The sequence below is a fragment of the Vigna radiata genome, chromosome 2 (genome assembly GCF_000741045.1).
Source record: "Vigna radiata var. radiata cultivar VC1973A chromosome 2, Vradiata_ver6, whole genome shotgun sequence".
Classification (NCBI taxonomy): Eukaryota; Viridiplantae; Streptophyta; class Magnoliopsida; order Fabales; family Fabaceae; genus Vigna; species Vigna radiata.
The window spans coordinates 11,599,941-11,613,590 of NC_028352.1; positions in this window are offsets into that span (position 1 = coordinate 11,599,941).

The window sequence follows — 13,650 nt, forward strand, 5'->3', positions numbered from 1 at the left end:
CATAATTTTTAAAAGGTTAAATCCCTATTTTTGCTTTCTTTCTTCAATTAGGTCCCTATGTTTTACAAATGCTCAATTGGGTTCCTATATGTGAAAATTGACTCCAATCAAGGACATTCCGTGAACAATGGTGAACGGCGTTAAATATGTTCTGTGCTGACAACAGTACCTGTAATGGTGCAGACAGGTGGCATAGAATGTGGTTATGACGTGGCTAGTATTTGAATTTTTTAAGGATTAAAATTTTAAATACATGTGTGAATTGGGAAATTGGGAATTTTAAAATCACGTGCTTACTAATGCTTAAGTTTTAGTAAGGATAAAATAGAGAAATTGTGAAATGTGATCTGAGGTGATTAAAACAATTTAGGTTTGGAGAAATGTCGTGTGCGAAATTGGGGAAATAGGGTTCGTGGTGGTCGGGAATTGGGGAACAACGGTGAGCGGTGAGCAGTGCTTTATATCAGAGATTTGGCTGACAAAAAGACACATTTTGGGAGATAATCATCATCGGTGGTTTTGTCGTGGAAAGGTGTGGAGAATTTGGTTGTACGTGTTGAGGTTAGTATATCGTTTTTTTTGGATAATGTGGCATGTAAAATTGTATTGTTACTTTCGATATTGGTCCCCCCATGTTTGATTCAGTAATGTGGTCCCCCATATTTGTAGTTCTGTCAGACTATTTTTTTATGCATATGTTGTTAAAGTGGTCTTGCAATGTGGTCCACCATGTGAATGTGGTTTTTATTTTGTTTAAGTCAAGTGTTGTTGCATGTTTTGTTTATTGCTTTGGTGATATAAGTCATACCCGTTATCTGGTTTAGTTATATAGGATATTTATATAGGATAAGATGTTTTATAATTTGAAGTAACTTATAGGATCTTATTTTATAGGTTAAATAATGTTATTGTGTTGAAAATGGAGGATAAATTTGATGTTGTTTTTCACCATGGAGGGAAGTTTATGAAGAATGGGTCACTTAAGTACGAGGGAGAAAATACAACTTTCTCTTTTGACCTAGATTTTTGGAGTTATTTCCTTATTGTTAGTGTGGTAAAAGGACTTGGATATGATGGCTTTAAGGAGTTATGGTATTGTGTAGGGGGTGGTTCTGTATTAGAGAATAGGTTAGAGCTTTTGACTNATGATANAGGAGCCATGCATATGANAAATTTAGCTANGCTCAANGGTCAAGTGCATNTATTTGTTGTTCANCTAGNCTCCCAACCTGAGATCATATACTTGTTAGAAAATGCTNCTCATGATATAGTTGAAGAAGAAGGTGAAAATTTGATGGCTGATAGTGGTAAGGGTGAGTGTGAAAAGGAAGGTGGTGGTGAGTGTGAAAAGGAAGGTGGTGGTGAGTGTGAAGGAGAAGTTGAAGGTGAGTGTGAAAAGGAAGGTAGTGGTCAGAGAGCTGAACAAGGTGATGCTGAGTGTGAAAAGGAAGGTGGTGATGATGGGTGTGAGCAGGTAGGTGATGGTGATGCTGAGTGTGAGCAGGAAGTTGATGTTGAAGATATTGTGCCTGTTGAACAAGAAATATGTCAAGGTGATGGGGTTGTTGAAGGTCATATTGAAACTCAGTGTGAAGGAGATACTGCTATTGTCCGTAGTTGTAGTTCTAGTGGTGAGGATGGCAATGGTGATAGCAATGTTCATGTTAATGATGACTATATGGAAGGCTTGGTTGACTGTGAAATACAAGAGGATCTAGGAAAATGGAAATTGCTTTGGTGATATAGAAACTGATTTGGAATATGGTGGAGAATCAGCCTCTGAGTTTTCTGATAGTGATGTGGATGATGCAATAAAGTCTGATGATAACAGAGGGTTATCTGATGAAGAATGGGAATCTGAAGAGCTCGTTAGTGGAGTAGAAAGTGATGCAGAAGATGATGAAGAGAGTTATGGCAAGTTTGTGACATTTACTATGCCTAAATCAATGGTTGATTACAAGTGGGATTTGGGGACGTATTTTGCTCAGAAGGAAGATTTGTTGGATGCCATAAAAACCTATGCAATACAAAATGGTAGAAATATAAGATATGTAAAAAATGATAAGAAAAGGGTTAGGGCGAAATGTATGGGATCTAAAGAAAAGTGCCCTTTGTTGGCATATTTTGGTTATATGGATACAATGAAAACCTGGCAATTAAGGACTATTGTTGATAACCACACTTGTAGTAGAGAACACAAGGTCAAATTACTGAATTCAAAATGGCTGAGTAAGAGATTGGAGAAAACTGTTAGAGAAAATCCAAGAGTTAAGGGAGTGGATCACCGATTTTGCGTTAGACACCTATACGCCAATTTCAGAAAACAATTCCCAGGAAAATAGCTCAAGAGGTTGATGTGGAAGGCAACTACAACAACCACTCCCCAAACATGGGAAAAGGAAATGACAAATATCAAAGAGCTGAACATTGAAGCTTTTAAATATCTGATTAAAATACCTCTCAGGTTTGTATTTCATAAACTGATAATTATTTTTGTTCTGGTTGCTCTACTGTGTTGTTTTTGCTTGAACTGTCCTGTTCTGTTTTGATTCCTGCACCTTGCCTTACCTAGTTGTGTAGGAAACTGAAGGAGCATTGATTGAATTCCACATGCAGATTTGAGTTGTATTCCAAATCGATTAATTGAACCACAATCTTTTGTTCTTTAATTGATCTAAATAGTCCACTGATTTTGATACTGTTGGTCTGTTATTATTGTTGTTTGAATAAGATGAAAAGACCATTGCTTAGGAAGTGTCCACTTTGAATTATCATTGCACCTATCTCAGCTTTTGTCTCGTTAATATGTGACCATGTAGGCACTGGTCGAGATCATGGTTTACAACCACAAGTAAATGAGATACATTAGTAAACAACATGTCAGAGGCATTCAACAGTGTTATGCTGCATACAAGGTCCAAGCCAATAATAAGCATGATGGAGGACATCAGGATTTACATAATGAAAAGATGGGCAACTAACAGAGCAAAATGTCAATCATTGAGTGGGGTCGTTTGTCCTAAAATCAAGACTAGACTTAATAAGGAGTCCCAATTAACTAAGTTCTGGATTCCAAGGTATGGTTCAATATGAGCATCATGTAACTTCATGTTTAAAATTGTCAATACTGAAAAGTGGTTGTTCTTTTGCAGTTGGTCAGCAGAGAAGTTATTTGAAGTCTGTCATGCCTCTCAAGTTGGGGAGAAGCTTGTGGTTGATCTAGACAAACATGAATGCAGTTGCAAGAAATGGGCTCTCTCAGGAATTCCATGTTGCCATGCGTTGCCTGCTACGACGATGTATTCCCTCCAACAAAGAGAGCATTGCCAGGCAGACCAAAGAAGAAACGCAGGTTGGAAGAATGGGAGTTGGTCAGGGATGAAACAAGAATGAGGAAGAACGGTCAACGTAAAAGATGTGGAAATTGTAGAGAAATGCGTCACAATAGGAAGTCTTGCAAGAAATCAACCCAACAATCAGTTGTCACTGACCAAACACAACAAAGTCAACCACCCAATGAACCAATCATGCCATCAGCAAATGAGGATCAAGCATAGAAATCCAATGACTTTATTGTTGTAATAGAGGAATGAACCACCTTATTTTTGTATTCAGCACTTTAATACTTGTTGCTGTGATAGAGGATCAACCTCTGATTTTGGTATTCTGCACTTTTTGTATTCAGTACTAATCTATTGTAATAGAGGATGAACCTCTGATCTTGCTGGCTTTCTGCCATCTTTAATCTATTGCTGGGTTTCTGATTTTGCAATGTTGGTTATTTGGTTAAATATCTGCCATTTTTAATCTATTGACACTGTTGGTTATTTGGTACAATAACAGTCAGCAAAATACGACTTGCAGTCTAGCACTGAAAATATGACTTGCAGTCTCAACATATATATATACTGATTGATGTCAAATATTTATAATACAAGTGGCTTGCAGTCTCAACTTATATTTGAGACATGCAGTCTCACCAAATATTTATATGACTTGGAGTGAAAATATGATTTGCAGTCTCAAATATTTACTTATTTTGTACTACTTATAAGGATCAACAACATAATACAAATTACAGATTCAGATTAAAAAAAACATCTCATTCTCATTTCATTCATTCATCGAATCAGATTACATTCTTACATATAACATTACAGCGAATCATCCCATTCTCACTAACATTGAAACTAAAATCATCATTATGACACATAAAAAACAACCCAACAAGATCAACCCCTTCATACACTTTTCGAGAAACAAGACTGATTTCTGTATCTTAACAATCATTTTCCTAGTACTCTTCAATTCTTCACTAATGACCAAAGTTTTTTTCTTCTCTTCGCTCTTCACATAACGACCANTGTCCTCACTTCCAACATNTGTGCACCATTTGAANAAGTTGCACCCACCATCTTCACCACCATTCTGCAAACACATTTGAAGAAAATGCCCTAATCTCAGAAACGATACCATAAATGGAACGTATAGCTTGAATACAACATACCTTATACTTGGAGCATTCCCAGAAATGCTTGCCTCGATTCTTCATAGTGTTCGCAGTTCTCATCACAGATCTTTGCCCACAATGGCAAATAGGGGTTTCGTTCCTTATGCAAGTCCACGAACAACAAGAGTACTCCTTTGACATCCTCTTCGAAGCTGCAACGACAACAGACTTGATCCCCACCAGACCCAACCTTGATTTCTTCGAAGAAGAACCACCCTTCGAAGAAGAACCACACCCTTTATCAGCTTCAGCTCAACACCCTTCCACGAAGAAGAAACACCCTTTAACGCACATGTTTTTATAAACTTAAACTTAATGTACTTTCCTATTTTACCCTTACTTAATCTTAACCCACATGTTTTTTTCATTTTAATCCTTAATAAAAATAAATAGTCACCATGTAATGTGTTTCATTGCCACCTGTCTGTACCATTACAGTACTGTTGCCAGCACAGAACATATTTAACGTCGTTCACCAAAGTTCACGGAATGTCCTTGATTGGAGTCAATTTTCAAATATAGGGACCCAATTGAGCATTTGTAAAAAATAGGGACCTAATTGAAGAAAGACAGCAAAAATAGGGACCAATGAATGCATTTAACCTTTTTAAAATAACCCTTTTATCTAGTAAAATTGACTTTCGAATCACCGGAAATCTTCTGAAACAAGACTTTTCAAAATTTGATTTTAAATTTATAAAGTAAAATTTATATTCACATATACATTTTTTAAATTAATTTTACTTTCAGTTGATTTGAGATTTTTAACAGCATTAATTTTAAAAAACAAAATGAACATAAATGAAAAGTCATTTTTTTTTAAATTAAATTTATTTTAAACACATTAAAACCATGCCCGATACATTGTGTCTGAGGTCCATTATCATCTGGCCCAAACCGCAACACACAAACTTTCGCGGGAAGCTTCCACTTCGTCAAAAGGTAGGTGCCATCGAAAAATGAGAGAATCGCGAGAGAGAAGAGAAGTGTGCGCTACCGGAGCTCGAAGGAAGAACAATGGAATGAGAAACAGGAAATGATAGGGGAAGAACGCGTGTCGCAGAGGTAAGTAAAAGCTTTCTTTATTATTGTATAATAGCGTTTCTTTTCTCTTGTGTTACAGAAGTAAGAGCTGGAACCCTGAATATATATAGGGTTCCGGTGAAGATAATCTCTAACAAAAAACAATAAAGACTAAAAACAGAAACACCCTAAAATAGGAACAGTGCTCTTCGGAGCATTGATTACAAAACTGAAAACTTAATGGCCTCCCCTCAAGTTGGATGGTGAATATTCATCAATCCAAGCTTGGTAATGATGGATTTGAAACGCATATGATGAGGAAATTTAATGAAAACATCGGCGAGCTGCTCCTCCAATCGAATGGGAAGAAGATGCAGAAACTTAGCTTGGATCTTCTCGCGCACAACATGGCAATCAAGTTCGATATGTTTGGTTCGTTCGTGGAAGCTCTGGTTGTGAGCAATATGCCTAGCAGAACTGTTGTCACAATAAAGAACAACAGCAACATCGGGTTGGGTTTGAAGATCTTGGAGAATGTAGTGAATCCACTACATCTCGCAACAGTGGAAGCTAGAGCACGATATTCAGCCTCAGTAGATGACATTGAAACAATACTCTATTTCTTCGAATTCCATGAAACAAGAGATGTACCCATGAAAACACAGTACCCAATAGTTGATCTTCGCGTGTTAGGACACGTGGCCCAGTCAGAGTCACTGAATCCCTTTATCTATATACTAGAGTCAGCAGCAAAAAATAGACCTTCAGAAGGGCTGGACTTCACGTACCTAAGAACATGTTGCAAGGCTTGATAATGATAGTTAGTAGGCTCTTTCCTATATTGGCTTAAAATATTAACAGTGAAACACAGATCAGGTCTAGTATTAGTGAGATAGAAGAGCTTCCTTATTAGTTTGCAATAAATACTAGGATCATTCATGTGATTCTCTGTCTTGTACAGAGAATTGGTGCTGCCTAAGAAAGGTGTAGAACATGGTTTGCTTCCCAGCATTCCTATTTCTTCTAGAATGTCAAGGGCATACTTTTTTTTGGCAAAGATGTATCCCTTTCTTAGACCTAGCAACCTCAAATCCTAGAAAATATTTGAGCTCCCCAAGATCCTTTATCTGAAACTGTTTGTGCAGAAGTGCCTTTATTTAAGTAATCATACTCATGGAATTTCCTGTTAGAACAATATCATCCACATAGACAAGTAGAGCTGTGAAATCTATGGAAGTTTTCTTTACAAATAAAGAGTGATCAGATTTGGATTGAACATAGTTAGTAGAAATAAGAAAATGGACAATTTTTCAAATCATTGCCTGCTAGCCTATTTTAAACCATATAGAGATTTAGTGAGTTTACAAAATTGCCCCCTTGTATCAATGTTCAAACCGGGCGGAGGATCCATATAAACATCCTCATTTAGATCCCCATGCAAGAAGGCATTGTCTACATCAAGCTGATATAGAAACCAGTTCCTTGCAGCAACAAGAACAAGCAATACTCTGACAGAGGTGAGTTTGGCTACAGGTGAAAAGGTGTCCAGAAAATTTATTCCCTCTTGTTGAGTGTATCCTTTGACCACTGATCGGGCCTTATATCTTTCCACAGTCCCATCAGCTTTGTGCTTTATCTTATAGACCCATCTGCACCCAATGGGTCTCTTTCCAGGAGGAAGTTTGGTCAAAAACCAAGTGCCATTGTCCTGCAGAGCTTTTATTTCCTTTTGCATAGCATCTGCCCATTCAGGGTTGTTTCTGGCTTCATCATACGAGTTGGGTTCTTTCCCAGCAGTTATGGAAGTGTATATTTTAAATGTTTTTCAGATAGAGACTTATAAGATAAAGTGTTAGTGATAGGATAAGGAGTTTTCAACTCATTTTTGGCACACAAAGACGTGGATGTTTGATCAGCTTCATGTATGTAATCTTTTAAGTATTTAGGAGCTTCCTCACTTGGTGAGATCTCCTCTAGTTGTTTCTCTGCTCTTCTTGCACAAAATCAGTATTCTCAATATTGTCTGTTATGCTGTCATTAGGATTCTAATTGTCTCCTCCATTCTCAGCTAAATTCCTTTCATGGCTGCAAGACAAGTTATCAAGAAAAAGGGTGTCTTCCTTTCTGTTGTTACAGTTTTCCTTATCTACTTGTTTATTTTTATAAGGAAAAATATCTTCATAAAATATGACATTTATACTAATGAAAATTTCTCTAGTGTTGATATCCAGAATAATGTATCTTTTTACCCCTGTTTTGTATCCTAAGAAAATTCCCTTTCTAGCTCTAGAGTCACGTTTGTTCCTGTTGCTCTCTAAAGTTGAAGCAAAACACAAGCATCCAAAAACTTTTAGGTCAAGATAGGTGGAGGGAACCTTATGAAGGATATCATAGGGTGTTTTATCTTTAATAACAGGAGAAGGAAGCCTATTAATAAGGTAAACAACATGAGATAGAGAATAAAACCAATAAGAATTAGGAATATTAGATTGGAAGATCAAACTTCGGGTAACATTCAATATATGTTGGTGTTTCCGCTCCACAACAGAGCTTTGTTGTGGAGTTTCAACACAATTATAGTTTGGTGCTCAATTCCACTAGAGTTGTATATGTTGGGGTAATTAAATTCAGGGTCATTGTCGGTCCTGACAGTTTTAACAATTTTATCAAACTGGGTTTTGGATTTTATTATTAAAGATACTAGAATGTCTCTAGTCTGCCCTTTATTATGCATAAGAAAAATCCAAGAATGCCTACTACAATCATCAACAATGGTAAGAAAATATCTATGTCCATGCACGGATGGGATGGAGATAGGACCCCATATGTCACAATGTATAATATCAAAGCAATTAGCAAACAAAGTATTTTGTTTAGGAAAAGGCAGTTTGTGTTGTTTTGCATAATGGCAAATATCACAAGCATTATTAGAATCAGTTTGAACATAGGAAAATTCTTGCAAATTCTTTCAACAACTCTGTGTCCAGGGTAGCCTAGCCTATAATGCCACAAGTTTACATTTAAATGCTCAAAAGAGAAAACAAAACTAGGTTTCAGATCCTTCTTAATATCCTGTAAGTAGTAAAGTCCTTCATGCACCTTAGCACATCCAATCATCTTTGATGTAGAATTGTCCTGAATTTCACACATCTCAGAAGAAAAAGTCAGTGCACAGTTCATGTCTTTAGTTAATCTTTGGACAGATATAAGATTGAAGATAAAATCGGGTATATACAAAACATTAAAAATCATGAAGTCTTTTGAAATATGTATAGTTCCTGCATATTGGGCTATGACAATAGAGTTGTTAGGTAATTTGACAAATATAGGCTTTATTTTATTGAATGTCATAAAAGGATTTTTGTTATGGGTCACGTGATCAGTGGCTCCTGTGTCTAAAACCCATGAAAATGTACCTTGTCCGTCTTTTGTAGTGTCTCTATGAATTTGGTTGATGCTATGGGAAGAATTCTCAGTTTTCTCAAGCATTTCTAGTATTTTCTTCATCTGTTCTGGAGTGAACGAGTTTTTGGTAGTGTTGACGTTGCTTTGTTGACTGATTTCTGACCTAGTAGAGGTAGTGCAGGTGTTGGCAGATCCCCATCCATTCTGTCCAACATTGTTTTGACTATTGTTGTCCCCTTTCTTGTACCATGGGGGATACCCATGTTTAGAATAACATTCATCAATTGTGTGATTCATTTTGTGACAGTAAGAGCATTGTTTCCCATAATGAGGATTTCTTCCTCTTCCTTGAACCCGGGTTGTAAAACCACGTCCATGGGTCCTCCAACCTTGATCATTTCTCTAGTTACTTTGTTTTTCTGTGTTGTTGGCAAGTATTTTGATGTCATTCTGGTTTGTGGAAACCAGAATCATGTCTCTCTTGCTTTTCCTATTGCATAATGAGGGAAAAGACTTTGTTAATACTGGCAGAGGTTCCATTAGTAGTATCTGTGTTCTAACAGTGTTGTAATGGTCATTTAATCCCTTCAAGAAACAAATAACATGTTCTGTTTCACGGTATTTGTGAGAGGCTTTGGATAGATCACAACTGCAAGGAATTTTGCAGCTACACCGTGGGATAAGTCTGAGAAATTCTAGCTCTTCCCATAAAATCTTTAAATCAATGAAGTATTGGTTCACACTTCTTTCTCCCTGTTTAATGGAGTGAAATTTTTGTAGTAGATCAGAGAATTTAAAATGGTCTCCTTTGGAGAATCTTTCTTTCAACTCCTCCCATAATTCACGAGCATCCTCAACGTATATAACACTCTCGGCTATCTGGGCTGAGAGAGTCTTGATGATCCAAGACAGCACCATCATGTTACTCCTTTCCCAAGAATCAAAAAGGGGATCCTCTCTTCGAGGTTTCTTGATACCTCCATAAATGAATTTCAGTTTATTCTTAGAGAGGAGAGCTCTTCTTATATTTCTGCTCCAAGAGGTGTAATTGGATTCATCAAGAATTTGTGAAATGAGAGAAATGTCTGGGTTCTCTCTTGGGTGGAGATAGTAAGGGCTGGAAGGATCGTTTAACTGGTCCATGATTCCAATGGCAGCAAGAAATCAAGAAAAGTAATAAAACGCAGCAGAAACAGAGGCTGGTTCAAAACCCGCTCTGGAACCATATTAAAATCGGGCCCGATACATTGTGTCTGAGGCCCATCATCATCTGGCCCAAACCGCAACACACAAACTTTCGTTGGAAGCTTCCACTTCGTCAAAAGGTAGGTGCCATCGAAAAATGAGAGAACAGCGAGAAAGAAGAGAAGTGTGATATCAAGAGGACTCGAGAAGATCTCCTTGACGGTGTGCTACCAAAGCTCGAAGGAAGAACGATGGAATGAAAAACAGGAAATGATAGGGGAAGAACGTGTGTCGCAGAGGTAAGTAAAAGCTTTCTTTATTATTGTATAATAACGTTTCTTTTCTCTTGTGTTACAGAAGTAAGAGCTGGAACCCTGAATATATAAGGTTCCGGTGAAGATAATCTCTAACAGAAAACAATAAAAACTAAAAACAGAAACACCCTAAAATAGGAACAGTACTCTTCGGAACATTGATTAGAAAACTGAAAACTTAATAACACAAGTAAACAAAATTAAATAAGACAAAAAGAGCAAACTTGTAAAAATTAATTTAAAACAAAATAATTTTAGTTTAAAATATTTTTATTTCCTTTATTATTTATGCTTTATTTATCTGCAGAGAGAATATGGTATGTTTAGTGAAGAGAAAATGGTAGTGAAAGAAAGAAAAAGATGTCGACCACAGGATTCTTATAAAACATTGAATTAAATAAAAATTTAAAATATTAAACAACGTTAGAGTTCATCACTTATCTAGTCATGTTTTTTTTTTTTTATTATTTAACTTATTTAAACAAAATAAATCTATCACCATTCACATCAATTATAAACAACGATGAACAAATGTTTATTACATATTTTAAGTTTATTATAGTTAAGGTTTGTATTCAAATTTTATATTTTATTAAAAACGACTTATTTTGTATGCAAAACTACAACTATGATACATTTTATTTTTATCTTTTTTATTTTTTTTAGTTTTACCCTCTTAATTATTACATTTTAAATTTAAATAATTATTCATAATAAAAAATTACTTTTCAATTTTACATTTTAGTAACTATATTTTTTAATTCAAATAATTACTCATTATTAAAAAATTATTTACTCTTTTATCGTAACTACATTTTCAAATTTAAATAATTACTCATAATATTACTTATAATATTTTTTATTTCAATAACTAAAATTTATTTTATCTATAATTATATATTTCTAATTGTATACACCTTTTATTTTTCAAATTTCATTCTCTTAATTATTATTTTTAAAATTTAAATAATTTAAACATTCTTAAAGAAAACTTACATAGAAGCATGACAGTGAATGTGTTTACGCTAGTATTATATAGTATAAATACACTTTTGTTCCAATAGTGAATTTTCATATGTTTTGGGGTTTAATGATTTTATTATTATTTTACAAAACATTAATAAATTAAGAGAGAGAAAATATGAGTATAATTAATATCAATTTCAATTCCTAAAAATGTAAAAAAAATTAAACATATATAATAAATAAATCATCCAATTAAAGGTTAAAAAGTAAAAATATGGTAAGTATTTCAACCGTAAATACATTAAAACAACATGTTAGAAACATTTTAGCATTTTATTTTTTACATACATATTTTAATAGATTAAATAAATAACATGATTTTAAAAATATCGAAAAGAATATTATATTTTTCATTTCAATTTACCCAGATAATTATCAATGACAACATTTTTTTTTATTTACGCCCATCACCTATCAAACAACTTACATAAATTATTTAAAAAGAGAGTGTAAAATTGTCAATGGTAATAGAAATGAAAAGGTACGTTTTTTAACAGAAAGAGATTAAGAAAGAAAGTGATAAATGATGTAATGGAAAAAGGAAATGAAAAATAGAACGAGATTAGGAAAATAAAAATGATTAAGAAAAGTGAAAATAAAAATGAAATAGGAGAAAAAGAATATTTTTGGAAACATTGTCAAATGTGTGTGTAGACAATAAAACCCCGTACAGAAATAGAATAATGAAACAGAAGTTAAATTTTATGAATCTTAGTCAAACTCATTGAAAAAGCATTTGGGACCACAATATCGCTCTTGGTCACTCAGTTTATATAGTGAAAATTTGATCCAATTAGGTAACTGCCTTGGGTATACGTGGCATTGACATAAGTGAAATTGTATATTATTTAACATTTTTAAAATTAAGGATTTTTGAATGGTTTTAAAACATGTTACATGCAGATACTGTAAACATGAGGATTTAGGGCTTGTTGTTCAAAAAGGTTGGAAAACACTTGAGTCTCGCAAGACAGAAGTGGAAAAGTGTAAGATGTAACAATGTCTATGGAATATTCGTGTTCGTCTTTCAATTACAATGAGTGTCGAAAGTAATTATGCTCTATCAATTATCGCGGAGATGAAGGATGGAACAGGAAGAACACATTACTAATTTGTCATTGTGGAGTGTGTTGAGGAATGCGAAAACTAGTAAGAATCGAGAAAAACAATTTTGGATTTCCCTAAGTATAAGGTTGGAAGTGAAAATGTTGGTTGCAACTACTTCAGATGGTGCAATGATCGTGGATTTGATGAAAGTGTTAGTTGTGAGCTGTTGGAAGGAAATTATGAGAGGTTGCTAAAGAGTGAACAAAATGAAAGTCGTAAGAAGATGATAGTTGATCTGGAGAAAGTTGTGATGGGTCTTCAAACGTGGACGAAATTTTTCGTAAGGGTTGTTAGTCTTCTATGTGTAATGAACATTATTGTAGTTGGAATGTTCATGGGAAGGGCATGATGTGTTGTTGTAGGTGTAATGTAGGCTAGTTTAATGTAATTAAGATGCGTTGCAATGTATTCTTGTTGTTGCATATGTTTACTGAATGTAAGATTTGGAAACAATATGAAATGGTGTTTCTGATTTGGTACATTGTGGTTCTGATTTTTGAAGAAGAAGTGGAGGCAATTTGCATTGATTTTGTTGAGTTAATTCATAAGACAGTGAAAGACCGAACGGTAATAACACTTCAGTCTTCATCCTCCTTTGAAAGTCTCCACTCCCTAATATTACCCCAAAGGTCAAACGATGTCAAACGTTGGCCGAATGGTGCCAAACATACGATCAATATTTAAGAAGTCTTCTTCCTCCTCTCATAAACACTCAATTACCCCAAACGGCTCCAAACGTCAGCTAAATGGTGTCGAACATATGATCAATATTTAGGAAGTCTTCCTCCTTCTCTAGTAAACACTCCATTCCCTAACATTACCCCAAAGGTTGAACAATGTCAAACGTTGGCCGAATGGTGCCAAACATACGATCAATATTTAGGAAGTCTTCCCCCTTTTGTGATACACACTCCACTCTCGAATATTACCCCAAAGGCCGAAGGATCAAAACGTTGGTCGAATGGTACCGAACTTACAATCAATATTTAGGAAGTCTTCCCCCTCCTCTCATAAACTCTCTACTCCCTAATATTACTTCAAAGACCGAATTGTGTCAAACGTTATTAATATTTAGGACAT